This window comes from Amblyomma americanum, chromosome 6, assembly GCF_052857255.1.
Source record: "Amblyomma americanum isolate KBUSLIRL-KWMA chromosome 6, ASM5285725v1, whole genome shotgun sequence".
NCBI classification, from domain to species: domain Eukaryota; kingdom Metazoa; phylum Arthropoda; class Arachnida; order Ixodida; family Ixodidae; genus Amblyomma; species Amblyomma americanum.
The window spans coordinates 44,129,898-44,149,227 of NC_135502.1; the positions used below are offsets into that span (position 1 = coordinate 44,129,898).

At 47.1% G+C, this 19,330-nt stretch overlaps 1 protein-coding gene and 1 long non-coding RNA gene across 2 annotated transcripts in view; one reads left to right on the forward strand and one right to left on the reverse strand.

The window, feature by feature from the left end:
• Positions 1 to 1,253, forward strand: part of LOC144136727 (uncharacterized) — a 65,882-nt gene extending 64,629 nt beyond the window's left edge. The window contains exon 3 of the long non-coding RNA XR_013315660.1: positions 1,125 to 1,253. This is a non-coding gene — a long non-coding RNA (uncharacterized LOC144136727). The remainder of the gene's footprint in view (positions 1 to 1,124) is intronic.
• The window catches only part of LOC144136725 (uncharacterized), a 135,079-nt gene that overhangs the window by 39,899 nt on the left and 75,850 nt on the right, over positions 1 to 19,330 (reverse strand). The gene's annotated exons all lie outside the window — the stretch shown is intronic.

A 19,330-nucleotide genomic window follows, 5' to 3' on the forward strand; every position in this document is an offset into this window, starting at 1 on the left:
TGAATAGTGAAATATTGTAAGATACTGTTATAAAATATTGAAGGTAATGTCACTCTTCCGATGCATAGCAAAATGTTTCTTTTAAAAATTTTCCGTCTGTCGCATCAAGCAGTTAAAGCTGCTATAGAAAACCGATGGGAGATGTTTTTGACAACAACAACCTTAACAGCAAAAGAAATGCAAGCCTGCCGACGGGAGATCTGCGGAGTATTGATTGTTATAGTGAAATCTTATAATATATGAAGAAAATGCGTTCATAAACTCCTTCCCGTTGAAAAATGTTTTGGCCAGAATTGATAGGTATTCGTGCGCTACAATAGATGATGCTTTTCAGACAGGAGATTGCAGTGGCTGACCCTCATAATTCATTTCTGAGGAACAACGCATGCAGTGTGGCAAAGCGAATGACAGCGTGACTTGGAGCTGTCTTTATCAAGTGCTGTCCATGCATGTCCTATAGCATATATGGTGTTGTTGTGTGTGTTTTATGTAGTGTAGACTGCTGTGAAGAGCGCTTAAAATGTATGTCGTAGAGGCTTGAACAAAACTGTATAAAGCAAGAAAGAGCACGAAAATGGTGGCAAAAAACAAGACCGCACTAGTATCGTCACACGCAGCCTGGCGATACACATAACGTGTCGATTTCAACAGCCTATTTTGATGTGCGACAGGTGACATCAGATCGCGCGTTCAATATCGCGCTTTCTTAGCGTAAGGTGCTTACTCGCAGAGGTGGCTTGCTCGCAGAGGATACTGTCCGCTGCCTTCTATCGTCGGGAAGCATCATAATATCAGTGAGTAAAACAGCTAGAGAGCTGACAGCTGAGATCTGGACCTGGTATTTGTCGACATATACAGCTCTGCATGCTACTGAATCCGCTAAATCCCCGTACGAAGGAGAAATATGAACTTCGATAATGTTCCGTACTAATACAGCCCAGCTCGTGTTTTGTGTGTCACTGTCACATTACCAATGTAACGCAGTGTTTGGTGCTCAATAAATTATAAGCATCTAACCCTTTAAGAAGCTAATAATTTTTGCGCTCAATATCATAGAATGACTATAAAACATTCTTTGTGTTGTAGTCTTCCTCAAGCACTAAGCTTCATTTTTTAACTTGCAGAGGGATAATTGCCCTCTGGTAATCGGGCCCACGACCGCTCCATCGCCAAGGCCGGCACCAAGCACCGCAAGCACGTGATGCCTAAGGAAGGATTCTCGCGATTATTGCCAGCGCAATCGCATAAAAAAGTATGAGTTTCAATGATGACCTCATGTGTTTAACGGTTCTTTCCTTAGAGGACTACTTTCGGTCGTTAAAGGGGAATTTTCACAAGAACAGACATTTACTGCAATTTTTTAATAACGTTGTTTATTGCCTCTGGGCATAAGGGGAGTTAGGAAGAAAATAGAAAAGAAAAAAAAGAGTGGGTGGGTGTTAAATAAAGCAGGAAAGATGCGCCGATCCAATGAAGGCGAGGAGGGAGCGGTGATGTGGCCCATCTATTGCTATTACGCGGAGACAAACATAAGTCCAACTTTCTTGGACATCTTTTAGTTATGAGGCAACTGTGGAATATTGTAAGACACTGTTATCAAGATATGAACGGGAATTGACGAACCTTCCAATGCGTATAAAAATCTTGCATTTAAAGTTTTACCTGCGCTCGTAACAAAGAGTTAAGAGAGACTGCCGAGAAAAAAAATTAATGGGATGCATCTTCGACAATAAATAACAGAAAACTGCAAGCATCCCGAGGAGAGATCTGCGGATATATTCATGATTATGACACAAGCCTGCGATATGCGAAACAACTGCGTTTATAAACAACTTGCCGTTGAAAAATGCGGTTTGTCCAGAACTTCTGGATATTTGCTATACAAATAAAAACAACACATTCTGCTCGCATTCTCGTAAAATAGGTCATTTTGCTTTTACTTTACAATGCAAGTCACCATGCGTACCATAGACAGCAAGAAAGAAATATACAGTCATACAGGAGGCATTAATCTCCTCTTTATTGAAACGTCGTTGGGATGGCGGCCCCTGCGAAAGCTCACAAACACGCGCAACATCGCTGCATTGGAAACGCCACGCAGCAAAACGCAGTTCCGTCCTTAATCCCAGAACAGACGACAAATCCAGACACGCATAGCGCAGTCACCTCCGACCCCCCACAACTCCCAAAGCCCCGCCGCTGCTGTCATTCGTCCAAGAACAGCAGAAGGAGGAAACAGATGCCAGAGCCAACTGCGATTCTGTCTGGCAGGGCGGCTCATTACAATGGGCACGTAGACTCCCACTCCATACACGGCGACTCTTTCGCTTTCCCTCGCCGAGTGCGGGGTCTCGGAGTTATTCCCCCCCTCTGCGCGGGCCTCCTCCAAACGCGATACGGCCGGGCTGCTGGCAGCACCAAGCAAGGGCACGCGCCGCGGCTGGCACTCACTTTGATGGGATCCATTCTGGCTCCATTTGGGACGGCGAAGAGGGGGAGAAAGTAGGCAGGGAACGGGATAAGAGAGAGTGAGGGGGGAGTCCCGCAAGCCAGCGCTTCCCGCCGCTCCTGGTGGGGGGCTTCCCATTGTGTCTCCGGCAGCAGCGGCAGTGGCGGCCGGAGGGAAACAGTATGCCGCCGCCGCCAGCCGGCGTGCAGCACCAGTGTCACCGAGCCAACCACCGTTTATAATTCATTCCGAGCCCATGGGCCCTGGGCTGCGCGCGGAGACACCCGACGACCGCTGACGCAAGTTCGAACCTTGCGCGCCCCCGGGCCCTCACTCTCTATTTCTCCTTCCACCTCGGGGTTTTCCGACGCTTCCCTCTCATCTCGGCTGGGCTTCCGCGCCCGTCGCCCTAATCTGCGCCCGACAGTTCGCCTCGCGACAGTTACGGCGGGGGGGGGGGGGGGGGGGGGGGGGGGGGGGGGATTTGGAGCGTGCTACTGTCGCCGCGACGCGCCTTCCTGCCGCGGGTGCCGACGTTCGTCGAAGCGAGGTGGAGGGAGCCAGCACTGGAAAGCTCGGCTCGGCGGGAAATAACGGGGGAGAGCAGGTGAGGAGGCAGCGTAGTGGACTCCGGTGCAACTCGTCGCTGTTGAAGTGAACTTACGTGGTGGGTGGTACACGCTTCGGATCGCGTCGAGTTCACTGCCGCCCAATCCAGAGCAGTGATGCTAAAAGAAATACAGCGCTGGACGACGAGACGTTGGAGAGATTGGCGCCCGAGTCGACTGCTGGTAATGAGTACCGGAGACGGTTTTAAAGGGGATGGTTTTTTAATTAAAGACTGCGTCGTGGGAGATCTCTTCGGACACCGTTTGTTAGGTGCCAGTACAGCAGCCAAGTCATAACGGAGAGCTATTGTCGACTTCGGTGCGTGTTGTCGGAGCGATTATTTCTGTTTTCTGTATGCTCCATACTGCGAAAAATGTAAGTAGAAGACAGAACTCACGTATTAAAGAAATTGACAGCTAAGCCTTTATTTTAGCAAATTATCGTTTTCCGTTTCTTCGTGGTGTGCCGCCTCTTGCGGATTCACGGAGAACAAAAATGATACTCGCCGGAATATTACAAAAAAAGGAACACCCTAAGCAAACGACTACAGGCCTTCTGCCCCGAAAAAGTGCAACACCTTACAGTGCATTTAATACTGCCGTGAATACAGGAAACAAATCATCGGTTTCGTGTTTTCTTGTAACCAGCGAACGTAAACCAGCTCTCTGAGATACTTACTACGGTTAACGTATGAGGCCAAAACATATTGCTCTACTGAAGCTTCCGCGGGGAAATCAGAATAGATGAAAAAATGTCCCACGATCGTAAAAGTCTACATAAATCCTCGCTTTATAACATGAAACTTTCCACGCAATCTCAGAATCGCCGGCACAGTGCCGGGTAGTCGTCCTTCCGCAGAACTTTATCCGCAATGTGCAGGACGACGAGGCTTTGCGCTCGACTTCCAACAATAGCGAAATATTCCCTCACTCCTACTTTCGATTCGTTTCTTTTTTTTCCCCCTTTTTGCACCCGCTTCCGCCGCAAGCTTAGCGCCGCACAAAAGCCTCGCGTCACGGAGTAAAACGCTACGCTCGCAACAAGAGCAGACAAGACCCACTCGAGAAGCCATATTTTATTCCCTCGCCACAGGTATATACGAGAAGACGGGAGCTAGACTGCTGCGCGGGGACGCTGGTGAATTCCTGAGAGATGAAAACGCCAACACCCCCTCGTAGCGAACTCTTCGTTCTTCCCATTCGGAGGCCTTCCATCTCTTACCCCACCAGCTACAAAGCAGTTCCATTGCTGTTTCAATTTCGAGAACAGCTTTCTACCCCCCATTCCTTAAGGCATTCGAGCATTCGCTCCCCGCCTTTTGCTTCCCTTCCTTTTCTTTCTTTCTCCCTTTCTCCTTTTCTTGGGGCGCCTTCATCTTGCCTCAGCCAGCTCACGGTCCATTACCGAAAGGGAACGACAAAGGGCGGAATCGTACGTGTTCGCCTAAGAATGGGGGCTCATCTCCGTGTGAAAAGGACGCCTCTTTTTCAAGGCACCGGGAGACCACTGCCGAGCCGCTCGTTCCCACCTAGGAGCGCAACTCGTCGCACAGGAGGCTGGGAAGATGGAGTCAAAGCCCACGTCGATTCAGAAGCTGCCGCTACTGCGAACGCACCCAGGCGCGCCGCGCGAGATAATGACGAAGCGCCGATGTGGTCGGCGCGAGCCGCAGGGCGAGCAACAGTAGCAGCGTTCGCGACGGTGGCGCTGTCTGGAGGCGAAGACGCGGAGGCCACTGCGGGTCTTGCGACAGTGAACATCGGTAATCTCGTTACCTCGCGGCCTGTCGCATAGCGCTCAAATGGAAGAGGGGGGGGGTGGGGGGGCGGCTGGCGTTCGTCACGGCTCGAGGAGCAGCTTCGAGAGCTTACGTCACAGCCTCCTCGAAAGGGAGGCGTGGCGTTTACGATATTACCGCGCCGATAGGAGTATAATAAGGCTTAACAAGGTTTGGGAAACGTCGCTGAAAATCGGAGAACCGAAGCGTGCTGTAAAAGCGTCTGCGGCCGAAGCGTATGCGAGGAAGCCAGGAAGAAAAAGAGCGTAGCTTCCAAAACCCCTGCTTTACGAACTCTCGTTCATTTTTCTTCTGCGGTTGCATTTTCAGGGATTTGGTCTTTAATATTTCTCATTCTCACGAGAAGAGGGTGCAGTGAGTAGGCTTGCGCGAATCCAGGGCTAACTAGGAAAGCGTTGCACCATGGTGCCTCATTCTCCATCCGGGCATTAACTATCGATAGGAGTATTACGATGCATTGGTTAGGCCCACACGGTTCACTGGTTTTGCCTCAGCGTTCTGCCAAAAGCGCGTAGTATTACACAGGCGCAAACTATGCTGCTTTTTAGCTCAGATGAAAAAGATTCGCCAGACAGCATGAAGGTCTTGCGTCATGTGATTTCAAGTTGAAAGGTCGCAGATTTGAGGGGGTACAGAATAAGCAGCACGTTAAAGGTTGCTGCATGAAAACAATGCGTCTTTGAGTGAGCGTTGGTCTTTTAGTAAGCGTTAGCGATTATCTTATCTAGCGAGAAACATTTCGCCGACCAAAAAGCATCTTTTGCGCCAAGCTACTTAGCAGAATTAAGTCGTCCTTTATCTCAATTACTGTTTGTAAAAAACAATCGCATTACTTTCCCGTGAATACACGCGAAACCCAAGGTCCGTCGTGTTCTTGTCATTTGTCATTTGAAAACGCAATGAGTGTATGCGGGTGCAGTTGTCAGACACCCTCTGCTTCATTTTGTACAGTAACAACTCGCGTTCGTAGCTTCTACAGACTTGTGCGGCTGAAATTTGTCCCTGTGCTTAGCTATAACTGTGACAACGCTAGTCAGTCATGTCTGCAGGCAGAGGAGCAAGAACAGTGCAATAACTGGAGAAAATAAATTACTATATTTAACTGAATTTCTTGCACTTCTGGAGCTCAATCACGCGCATTAGTGCACAGGCATCACGGCTTAACCAGGTTAAACGTGGAAGGTGATATACAGGGTGTGTCTCCTAAGACTTGACACAATTTAAAAAAAAGAGGCGTTTTGAGTTAAAAGGACACTTTTTTTCGGCATAGCATTGTTAGCGCTGTAGTACATCAGAATAAAGCTAAGACGTGCTAAGCAGCAGGCTGGTTAAGCAAAATTGAAGCTAACTTTTTAACCATTACTGTTAAGCTCCTTAGTTATCAAGAGCCGTGTAGCCCACCGTAAGTAATACCCATATCAGTTTTTAGATTTTCGAAAACGCGGTTACCCTCGGCGCTGTGGCCCAACAAAGTTAGGCTATTTCGACGAGTTACGTGCACTGGAGAGGTTGCTTTGCCTGCAAGCCTCTTGAAAGTGTGTGTATTTTGGCGCGATACAGGCAAAATATGTTGAGCCGCAGCGCCGAGGTTAACCGCGTTTTCGAAATTATAAAATTTGATATTAATATTACTTACGGTTAGCTACACGCCTTTTAATAATTAAGGAGCCCAACAATGATAGTTAAAAAGTTAACTTTTCAATATTAGTTAATAAGCTTGCTAGTTAGCTCGCCTTAGCTGTATTCTGATGTACTTCTCCGCTGACACTGCTATGCCGAAAAAAGCGCTCTTCCAGCTCAAAAATCCTCTTTTTAAAAATTGTGTAAAGCCTTAGGTGGAACACCCTGTTTATCACAAGCGCTTATACACGCCAAGGACATGGCTATCAGAAAGGCTGCGTTTGCTTTGTTGTATTGTGTCGCTGGGGAAAATAACGTCTGGTATCACCACATGCGGTACTGTTTGTCTAAAAAAACGCCTTCCTGCTTGCCTTTAAGCCATCATAAATTCACCAGGTTGCAATACGTGAAACTGAACATGCAAATTATAGTCGTTACGTTGCTCATCATCAGCAATCCTTTTCAGGCAACAGGCATAAGTGGAAATAAAAAAAAGTTACGGTTGAAAAGAAAAAAAGCTATTCTGGTTATCGTTGCGAACGTAACTAAGAAAGCTGTGATGGTGCCTACCCACAACTTAAAGCTCGCAGAATGAAGGAAGTGTCAAGTCGACCGCTGCATCCGTACTCGCCTGAATGAAGATACGCAGAAACTATGGGCGTATCGAAAGAAGGTCATGCGTGATATCAAGAGTAGCGCCGGTGACATTGCCGGCGTAGAAATGACGTTGCAGAATGGTCGTCTATTTCAGAAGGTGAATGGTATTTGCATTGCGTTGCAGGCTGTATGTGTCAGTTTAGAAATGTTATAAACCAGGAGCATCTAGCTATGAGCTTGCAGCGTGTTTCTGTCTATAAAGTATGAGCTCCGACAGCCTGAACATTTGATCAACCGGCCGAACGATTACAGCCCCGTCTGGGCCGTGCACTTCACCTTTTGTTTTAATGAAATCTGCTCAAAATTTAGGGAGCGCTCAAGGTTTCTGACCAGAATCCCGCCCCCGGTGAAAAAGAAAAAAATCAATGTAAGTGATCATCCTAAGCATTAAACCTTCTGTTCCGTCACAATATTAGAAGCTGCGAAAATGTGCTCTCTCGTCCAGCAGTCAAGGTCCATTGCAATACAGCAATGTTGCAACGTTGCAATGCCAGCCGCGCTTTCATATACTCCCACACTCTAAAAAAAAAAAAAAATCCAAGGCTCGCTGGCTATGAAGAAGTTGCATCAAAGACGTGCAGCTGCAGAAGCTTATCGCTTTAATCAGTCTGTTCTGAAATTTGACCATCACAGACTTATTTTGCGCCATTACAAAGCTCCACTCGAGAACCTTTTGAGAGAATTCTTTGCTTTTTTTACTACAGCTACAAGGACTGCCGATTTCGCGATCTTCTTCGCAGGAGGAAAGCGCAAGAAATCATCCCTCTTCCCCACTCTATCCTCTATCTTTCCCTTTTGCACCGTGTTCTTCTTAGGCGCGATAAATTGATGCCATTCCGAAAGAGAGAAACGACAAGAATAACTGCGAAGTAGAAGATAAAAAAACACCGAAGCGGAGAGCAAGAACATGTGTAAGCCAAAGAATGGAAAAATAGCCTCCGACTTGTCCAAGAAACGAGCGGAAATGGGCTCGAAGAATAACGACGTGTTTGCAGTGACGAACGAAGCAGCGGGCGCGTTCGCTCGCCACGCTTTAGTGCTGCGCGGGGAAGCCGCAGCAAGAGTGGCGCGATGATTTATTCACCGTTTGCGCGAGAGTCTTCAGCCGGAGTTGCGGCCACTTCTCCGGCGGCGAAGCTGAGAAACGTGCTAATGAAGTATGCATGAACGATCTCGCCACCCGCTTTCCTGATTTTTTTTTGCCGCACCCTTTATCTGCCTCCAACTCATCTCGCTATGCTTCTCGCCTCAACTTTCACCCCTTTTTCTTGACTGGAAGAGCTCCTCGTACACGTTTATTCTCCAAACGTGATAAGCACTGGCCGTAGACGTGAGATGTAATATGCGAAGTCATTTTACTATCGCGATATCAGCTTAGGAGCGTGAAGGAATGAGCCTGTCTTGCTGCGAGCGTCCAGAAACGGTTTTTTGCTGCATTTTTTCGCCCGCATTTATGCCATATATTATTACGCGTGTCTTTATCAGCGAAAAATTGCTCACAGTAAGCTTTGCTGAAGCGCCTTCGTGGTGATCAAGCCAGACATTTAAATTTCTCTGATAAATTTGGCGCCAAAAAAAAAAGACTTTTTGTAGATGAAGCCGGCTGCTTATCATTTTTGCTGCATTCGAAGACGTTATTATCTTCATGGAATTCGTCGGAGTCCTCGTCATCATCAAATATGTTTAGAACCGCCCCGTCCCCGTCATCAAGGCAAACTTCCTGAGCCGGTCTTTCTATATAAACCTCGGCCGCCTTTTGACACTCTGGCAGAGAACCGGTTGGCAGTTCTGCGTATTACACGCCTCGTCCAAAGCCGTCGCAAGTGCAGCAGCGCAGGTTGCAGTTAGGGCTGACGAGCGCAGCATATACAGAGACTAGAAGAGTTCATGCTCTCAGCTGAAGAAAAATCAGCGCTCGCTACAGCAAGCAGCCCTCTGTTAAATGCAGCGCGGAGCTATATAACGGCCTGGTCTCTTTAAATTTGCAAGTCAGTAGTAGTCGGCCAAAAGTTATAGTATGGAAACCCAGGAGCGTATTTCATGTTGAACATGTAGACAGAGTTGTTAGTTTCTTTTTATTGTTTTAGTGGTGAAAGCTGCATGGCTTTGTTTTCTTGCCCGACAGATTCACTCAGAAATATTTTTGAACACTTTTGCAAGCCCTTAGTACGCACTTATGCTACGTAATTGCGTATCTGTCAAGAAAGCTAGCGCCCCAACGCTATACAAGTGTTTCTCGTTCTATAAAGAGTGCAGTAACTTTTACAGAAACGAATGAATGAATGAATGAATGAATGAATGAATGAATGAATGAATGAATGAATGAATGAATGAATGAATGAATGAATGAATGAATGAATGAATGAATGAATGAAGTATTTTCATAAATAACCCGTTTTATGGTGGAACTGAAAAAAGCTGCAGGCTACAACGTGACTAGTCCTCAACCCGTCTCGTGGCAGTAGCGGCAGTGCAGATACATAAATCATGATTGACACAGTCATAAATTATGTGACAAAAAACGAAGGAATAAACGTGCCCTGAAAACAAGAAATTTCAGTGGCAGGACCTAAAAAATAAGAAAGCATTGTAGTGCACATTTTAAATGAAATACTAGAAGTTAAAATTAGTTATAGAAAGAGACGACTGTGAGGAGCTAAATACCTAAATAAACTCTGTTTAAGACAAGAGCTAACATTACCACCGTCAAAGATTAAGTTATTTAATATTTCACGTAGACTGTAAAAAATTACTTGGTTTGCATAGTTGATATGCGGGTGCGGCATAAACCAATATTCCGGAAATCCCGTGCATTAATAAATTGTGTTTCTTCTCAAGTTCGCCATAAATCTAATGAATTTTGCGCTATTTCTACAATCCTTAGCCTAAATCAGAAATAATCAAAAATTAAAGAGGCCCGGAACATTTAGTAACTCTAATTCCATAAACAATGAGACAAAGGGCAAATCAAATGCGACATTGCAAACACTGTGGTCAGCTCTGCTCTGAAGAAGAAAAATTATATTAATATTACTAGCAGAAGTTGTCACCGAACGGGGCAACTGTATATTTAGGCGGCAAAGAAGCAAAGATTTATAAACAAGTTTAACTTTGTGAGAAAGTTGTTTAACAGTGAACAATATATGTTCTAAGTGAATAACATCAAAAAGAGAAGCAATAAATCCAGAAATGTTCGCGGTCTGGACTGCTCAACTTGAGCAGCCACAATTGGAAATATAATGCAGATAACATCTTGATAAGAGATAATGGGCACTGTCAAAGTCGGAAGACCAACTGCACGCCCCCTAAAGCAGTTGAAGGCTCTCTGAAAACAGTCTCCATTGCTTTAAACTATCAGTGGACAATTCTATAATCTTTTGAGGCTAAACGCAAACAGATCCCTCAAGTGTATACAAAAGCCGAGAAGATTGAAATAATCATGATGAATGTACACAGAAAAAGCCAACAAACAAAGAAAAATGACGAAAATATTTCTTATGTTCTTTTAATTCAACAACTATAGAATAATTATCCTGCACTTTTCGAGGGCCAAACGACTGCAGGGTTTTTCCCAAAAATTCTAGAAAATCTCTTCATGCCTTTTTCTCAATTTAACGTGTGTAAGCACCATTCTTTATCACCCAGCAAATAGCTATGAAACCAGTTTAACGTCTTCTTGAAAGCCAGCTCGGTAATGAAGGCAGTTACGATACAAATGACGCTTCACCCACGATGAAGCCATCAAGGCAGCTCAATGGCTATGGTGCTCGGTTGCCGACGCAAAAGACGCGGTTTCGATCCCGACCGCGGCGCTCGAATTTCGATTGAGGCGAAATGCTAGAAGCCCCTGTACTTTGTGACGTCGGTGCGCGTTTAAGAACCCCAGGTGGTCAAAATTATGCCGAGCTCTCCACTACAGCGTCCCTCATAGCCTGAGTCGCTTTGGGACCTTAAACCCTCATAAAACCAATAACCAGTCACCCGCGACAGATAGGCGCGAACACTCAAAACTTTAAAATGTAAAAAAAAAAACAAGTCACGTGACCCTTCTGGCGGTCTTTATAGGCTGCATCAGAGTGAAGATTAAGAGTGAATCACTGGAAAAAATAAATTAGGCAGTGATGTAGCTCGAGTCAGCGATAAGCTCTGCGGATTCTCTGTATCCGACAACAAATTAAACAGATCAAAACCATAAGTAGCCTCACAACGGCCTGTCTTATATGAGCGGTAATGCGAGATCTGGCTGCGAACTCTGTTTACAAAAAAGTGAGGCCTTACTGAGGCCGTGCAGATAACTATTGTTCCTTTCCTAGAGCCAGCATGGACGTTTTAATACCGATACTTGGCCGCAATTTGTGCCGTCGACATTGACATTTCGTTTTTTTTTTTCCCAAATGCTTGCACCTTTTTAGCAATCTTAATGTAACTATTCTCGTTCGTAAAACTGAGCGCCGCAACTAAATTCGGCGCCGTGATAGCCGCTCCCGTGTTAGTGTTTGATAGCAAAGTTTAAAGAGAGAGAGAAAAAAACAGATTAATTTCATGCACGTTGCATCCGAGAATTCAGTCAAGAATTCGTTGCATTCACCTGCTCTGCACATCGGTGCCTCAGTTTCGTCAAAGAAAAAAAAACACACAGATAGAATTAAAAAAGTACCTATATTTCTCCATCTCGATTTCAATATCGTCCGCATCACGCTCAACACGCACACATACCTCGCCCTCTGCACGGCCGGTTCGTGATGCACGAAACTCACACACCGCTCTCCAGCGTCGGCGAGCGCGCAGCGACCTGCGAGTCGAGTCATCCTCGAAAAGAATAAGTAGCAGTAAATGTTACTGCGTTCGAGACAGTGCGCAGGCAGCCGTCTAGGAAATAAGCACACTGGCCCATACGCAGTTCGCCGGACTCCCTTCGAGCAGCAGCATCGAGACTGCAACAGCCAGCCGCCTGTCTGCCTTGCTCGTATATATATGACTTCGAGGGAAAAGCGCAGGACTAAAGAAAGAGAGAGAGAGAGAGAGAGTAGGAGAAGATGATGAGGATGGGGAGGAAGAGGAGGATTCGTCTGCTTCGCGCTTCCGCAAACAATGCGCGCACCACCGGCTCCTGTGCTCCCGAAAGAGAGAAGAGAAGGAGAGAAAGGAAAGTGCGCTCCGTTCTTGGGACTTCCACCCGTGCGCACTTATAAAGCAGGCCACTGCAGCAGCGCCACCGACGCGTCGCAGCCACCAACAACGCCGGGGCAGAGCACAAACCTAGGGCACAGTCCCACACTCTCCCCCAACCCCCGTTTCGTTTCCTTCCGCGCCGGCGTCCGCGAGCGACATTATTCCCGCGCCAACAGACAGATACAATTTCGTCGAATTAATCTCATCGATTCGGAGAGAGAGGGGGCAGAGGTAAGAGAGAGAAGAAAAGAGAAGAGCAGGCGTGGGGCGGAGGAGGACTCTATATAATGCACCTCGAGCCAGGAGGAAAAGGCAGAGAGAGCATGCAGCGGCAATGCTAGAAGGCTGAGGAACAAAGCATGCGGGCTGCTCTCCCCCGTCTCCCTAGTCTTCCCCGTTTTCCCTTGTCTGGGACATTGTGGGGATACTCGCTGTTCAGCGGGAACGACGGTAGAGCGCGCCAGTGCACGTGAGAAGGGAGGCGGCATAAACAAGGAAAGGTGAATAAGAAGACGAAGAAGAAATGAAGAAAGGAGACGGAGAACAGAAAGGAGACGGGAAAGAAAAGAGCGCGAAAGAAGCAGACGAACGGAACAAGATACAGCCGAGTTATAAGGGCACATAGAGCAACAAACAGCCGAGTCACGCGTCGCTTGACCCGCCTTGGTGAGCGGGGAAAAAGGGTGACAACGACGGGGCGAAAGTGAAATGCTGCTCTCTTTTGGCAACACGCTTCCGCGACGTTGCGAATGTGATAAAATAAAGGAAGGAAATACAACCAAAGTCGTTCAAGCCGCACCTGAGACGGCGGCTGCGCGCTACTGGATCCGATATACAAAGTGAAGTGAAGGTTGCACCGCCGTCGTACGTTTTTAACTGTCATATATATTTTGTCGGAATGGTGTATATGCGAAGCTAGGGAGGTATGCAGGTTGTTTTGACAGGTTGTCAAACCTGATTCCTTTTCTACTACGGAGGCTAGGAATTTGTGCTGGCCCCAGAAAGCCACTGCTCCCGCCGAAGCAACGCGCTCGAACCTGGCTGACTTTATTCAAACTTTTTAGAAATAACCAACATTTTATTGTTTATCCATCGAAAAGCTAGGTTACATTAATAAATGCTGAGTTTGGTAGGTTTATATGCGTCATTCATCGTGTATGGGTGCTACGCACCTATATCTTGCCATATCGTCGAAGCGTATGCTTCCGAGAAACTGCGGCGGAAACAGCTCAATTGTTTTATGTTTACTCTTCCAAACACTTCCGCACGACCCTCGGGCTTTCAGTTAGACGTCTAACCATTTTTAGTTCAGCATCATGACGAGAGTTATGTAGCGTTTTTTTTTGTTCTTTCACGTTCGAGAAGAATTGAGACTGTAATCGTGTGCAAAGATTCTTCTGCGTGGTGGTTAGTTGGCAGGGCAGGGATGCTCACTTGAGGCGTTTAATAAGCAGCGTCTCCTGGGCTGCAACGTTTTTAGTAAACAATATTATCAAACGTTGTTACCTTAAAACAAGTAATGCGAATTGCTTCGCTTAAGAACATTTTCGTGCAGATGCCGTCAGTGATATCGAAGCAGTAGCCTGACGGATAACAGACTAAATGAGCGTACGGCTCAAGCATCGTCCAGTGGCTGAATTCCTATTCGAAGAAGGCGGACACCCATCGGCGTTCATTGTCAAATGAGTGTCGCTCATGGGAAAATCTGCTTTGTCTCTAGCCTGTTCATGATGTAGGTGCGAACTGCGTACGCTGACAGCGCAGCCACTTCAAGTCCTGAAGCCGCTGCACTGCAGTGGGTGCCCTATCACTGAACACGCCCCATAGCTGATGGAACATGTTGACGAAAAGATTCATCGCAGTAAGAAGACGGTCACTGCAAATACGGTTTGAATATCTCTCCATTTAAATGTTTCAAATCATCAAAGACGAACTGAGGTTCATGAAAGTGCTTCAGGTGGGCTCCCCTTCTGCTGACAGACGAAAGAAAACAAGCCCAATGTGGCAGCAAAATTTGAATTATATTTAGGCGGAATTGGAAATTACTTTCTCCTATCTTACCGTCATTGGATGTGGGTTGTGAGCCCACCGTAACAACTTAACTTAGCGAATAAGCGGTTCGCCTTTTCCTCCCAAAAATTTCAAGGCACAGCAGAGTGCTGAGAAAGTGCTTGCCATCATATGACCTCTGGGGACGGCGATGGTGTTACGATGATTGAATATCTGGAACGCGGAGCAACTGTAGTCTCATTCCAAGCAGCAAGGTGAGCCAATTAGTGCGTTAATTTCTGAGAAAATAATTGCGCTTCACACGGGAGCAACGAGAAAAGGACAAGAATAGAAGTAGAAGAGGAGAAGAAGAGGAGGAGAGTGGAATATGCACTATTATAAGTGACTGTGCTCATAGCGGGGCAGATCTGACAGGTTTTAGGTCATTATTAACATATAAGTGACGCTACGGTGGAGCAATTGCCGGCAGAACAAGCAAGGCTAATCCCACCTGTAGCATTCAACACCTCAACTCAACTCAACTCAAGGGCATGACGCACGATAAGCAAGTTCACGTTTCAGGTTTGACTCAGCGCACGATATTATGGCATCGCAGATACTGCGCGCACTTCTGCAAAGGCTCGTACCACAGAAATATCAATTCATCTGAGACGACACTCAGTCCCACCCAAGTCGTGAGACCAATTCCACAGTTTCCACAGATCCACAGTTTCTAAAATGTTTTGCGTTGCCCGTCTTACTGCCCGAGCGCGCGCGATAGGACATCTGTATGTTTCTCAAGGTAGGGAACACTGATTGGTTGCACGATTCTCTCTTGACGAAGAGGTCAAAAGTGCAGTGACCTCTTCGTTGATGTTTGTGTCATCAACAGCCGGCCTCTTTCTTGTTTGCATGCATGCCAATCGTAATGAAAACCTGGAAGTGCATCGCTTCTGGCGACTGTACCGAAAAGTGATGTGCACATGGGAAACATGACATCCCAAAGCATTATTTGAATGTAGTGTCTTTCAATTCCTTATCCTAAAAAAGAAAGTCCGAACCAAGTTGGCAAACGCTATTGCATTCCAATCGTAAATTGTTCTCTTCTACCACTAGGTGTGTATGGCTGCTCCTAACTGAATTCTAACCGCAAATATTTTCAATATTTGCTATTAAGACTACTATTGCAGTGCTAACCAAGGCATTCTTGTTACGCGCACGGTTTATTCGTTCGCAGTTACTAAAGAAGCTTGAAGACAAGTGGCAGCATACAACACAACGAAATGAGAACAGTCAATTAACATGACATCTAACTCAGAGAAAAGGTGAAGCGCACCTAACATTGCACTGATCTGACGCAACAAGAGTAAGGAGACAAACAAACCTTGCTTCTGTTTTATAGGTGTAGAAGGAACGTCATCATGCAGAAGCTAGTTTGCTTACTTAAGACCGATTAGACAGCCGATCGTGGCAGCAGCCCCAGTAAAAAACAGCGGTACACTTGTTCTTAAGCCATACTATGAAGAAACAGGTCAACAAGAAAGAGCCTGCAGTTGTGCCTCTAATGCGCCTGTAATTTTTGATTATTTGCAGTATTTTGCACTTTTTTGCATCTTTGCGGACAAGTTAATGCGTATGCAACCCAAACAACGATTTGTTTCGTACCTGCGTGAAAAACAAAAATATATCGTTGACTTTTTAACTAAATACGCAAGAAGTCCTGTCAAACTGAAGAGCACGACTGCAAGGCAGCACTCTAACTTGCTGCAGGGGGGAAATGAATCTTTCAAGCAAGGATATTTAATGCAATAAAAATGCACGAGCATATATAGAGAAGTATAGGTTGTAACATAGTAGCCCGGTGAAAATAAAACGGTTAACATTTTCTGTCAAATCCCAGCGACTGGCGCCCTGCGACATAAGATTTCTCATAAAACAATATGGAAATATTTTCTACGAATAGCAGCACTGATGGCTCGAACAAAGTCGTTGTTCCACTAGAGTCCCTAGCCTCCCTGATATCTCAATTCCGTACCATCCCGTGTTTCCCTTCTACATCTCCCAGCGTCATTTCCTCGTCTTGTTGCTCTTTTGTCTTTGCGCAGCGAGGCTCGTAAAACGCCAGAAGCGCTTATGGACACATCCCGTAAGCAATCAACCCAAGACTCGCCCCGAAGACGAGAACAAAGGCACCGCCCCGCGCACTTGAGCAGTAACGTAAACAGATGCGCCCGGGCACAAAAGAAACGGGATAGCGAGGGCAGGCATCTCTCGGAAGAGGAGGGGAGCATGAGGAGGGCGCAAAGAAAAAGGAGCCAGGAATAGCTCGAACAATAGGCACTGCGGCACCAAACAAACCTAGCGGCAGTGCCAGCCCCGGGCGACCGGTCCGCCGTGAATGATCCCTGTCTCCAGTGCGTTGCCCGCCCTTCCCCCACCCTACCGCACTCTCCCTCTAATCTCGAAGCGGGCTACGGCCTTCGGTGCGGCATTAATATAAAACACCCCCACGAGCGGAGTCGGACCTCGGACTCACGCTGCCTTCTCCGCTGCTGGATTCGACCAGCGATGGCAAGATGGGCCGCCGGGCTCCGTGCCAGTGCCAGGAATGAAAGCCCTGTTGACCGTAGCGAAACAACGCAGCGAGAAAGAGGGCTGTAGGAAAAGGGGGAGGGGGGGAGAAGCGAGAGCTCGAAGACGACGGCTCGAAGCCTGGCCCACTTGTATCCGCCTGACAGCCAATACAATTGCTTTTCCACGCGAAGAGAAAGACGGAGAAGGGTGGAAGAAAACGAATGCGGCGTACAGTCCTGCATCTCTGAGAGGGGCAGTGTTCTGCCATCGCAGCCGTGCGCATACATATACGGAGAGCGTTTCCTCGTTTCCCCGCATTTTTAAAAGCGCTCCCGGGAAGTGTGTCGCGTGTAGTCGTATATGCAGAGTGCTTAGGCAGGCTGCGCCGCATTGCAGCGCTGCGCTGCCAAGATGCGCCCCCGCGGTCGGTCAGGGAACGGGCATCACACGCGGGAGGCTTGCGCCCCACGAGGGATTCCTACATAGTCTCGGTTTCATTACATATGTATGTCAAGTCTCGGCCGCCCCCCTGTTGAACAAAGTTTCAGGGACTTTCCATACATTGTAATCCCATGAAAATCCGAGATCCGTCCTAATCCCTCGCCAGGCACGTGACTTCAACCAAATCGCGCCTGCATGGCGTTGTTTCGATTTCCTCTGAAAACCGGTGTGCAGCTTATCAATTTGATTCAGGATTCGCAGGCTAGCTGCAGGCAGCTAGCATCCAGAGGCCAGGTTTTAACTTCTAAAACGAAATATACTTAAAGTCTGCGTCGATATTGTATCTGCTTCTAAACTATCTTACTACCATGCCTTATAACAGTCCGGGCAGTCGCGTACGCAAATTTTGCGCTACGCCTAGCACAACTAAATTTATATAAAACATCACCCCAGTGATTCTCCCTCCCCGATGTTTGGAAGAATGAGGTGCTGAGAACACTTGTGGTTTTTTTTTTTCTATAAAACGGTAAATCCCGTCCGACCACTATTCCTCTGCTGCTTGAAATAACAAGTTGAGCTGCAAGAAACTTTTCATTATGCGCTCCAAAGTTCCTAGCACCAGTGCGCCAACCCTCGCGGTCACGTGATCACTACGAGTACCGTTGCCTCTGAGCAAACTGTTCCTCGGCGCGCCCACATTGCCCAACGGAGGTGTATCGGTCAAACAATAGCGGACCCCGCGGCAGCCCCGAGATGGGAAGCGATGAAACGCGCCCCTATACCCGGCCTGGACAACAACGCGCCCCTTTCGGCCGCTTGCCACGATATTGCGTTCGATCCGTCCATCCCGCGCAGTGCAGGCGCTCGTGCGCGCACATAAATTCCTGGCACCGCAGATGACGTGGCCGCGTTAGGAATTCCGCGAGCGCCCTCACCGATGCACTGTACCACCAGATCGGTCAAGCGTTGCGCGATCCAGGCCCGAGTCACGCCGGCACCGCTATATGGCAGTGCTGCCATCAAGCCACGCTCTAGAGGACGAATAGCTTTCTATGGCTTCCTACGAAGTATGAGGCTGCGCATATAATCGCATTTCGCGAGGTTCCAGGGACACGTTTTCGGCGTGCGGAGGGAGAGAGAGAGAGAGAGATCTACGTATGTCTTTTTTATCTTTTTCTATTCCGGTCATGCAACAGTGAATTTTTAAGCACTTGTAGCAAGAGATAAAGTTTGGCATCGCCGAGTTCTTTTGATAGTTGATTTTTTCTTAACATTTTTCTACGCCGTTATTGTATAGAACGTGTTCAGTGCAGAGTAACTTGCTGTGGCACTGAAGTACTATGGATCAAGAAATTATCATCCTCAGCGCATTAGCTGAACCCCACTGCTAAAGTACACATTAAGCATACTTTAAGATGCGCAGATTTCACAGAAGCAGTGTGTCGCAACGTTCCTTCAACGGTTCACCCCAGTGTTTAGGGCACCGTTTATTTCTTCAGGATTCGCTTGCCTTCCTAAGATACCATGTGACGTATCCAGTCACATGTGTGCTTGCGTGCGAGCACTTCTGCCAGCACCCCCAGTTACGCAACAACTTGCTATCATTAAATTCAGTGTCCCAACAAATGCCAATGCTCTTAATCGCGAATATAGTGGGGTGAATGTGCATACATTTCTTGTCATTCTCTAGAGGTCGTTTCCGCTAGAGGGTTATTCTGCTGTCCGCAGATATGCCCCGGGACTAAGAGTGAGGGCCAGCTCTGCGTCGGATATCAATTGTTGTTTCCGATTATTTCAACCGAACCACCAGAACCAACCTAAAAATGTGAAAACACACACACACACACATGCACGCACGCACGCACGCACACCAGGCCTCAAAAGTTTACGGAGCACGATAGTTTGGTTTGGTTTGGTTTATGAAGGTTTAACATCCGAAAGCAACTCAGGCTACGAGAGATGCCGCAGTGAAGGGCTCCGAAAATTTTGACCACCTGGGGTTCTTTAACGTGCACAGACGT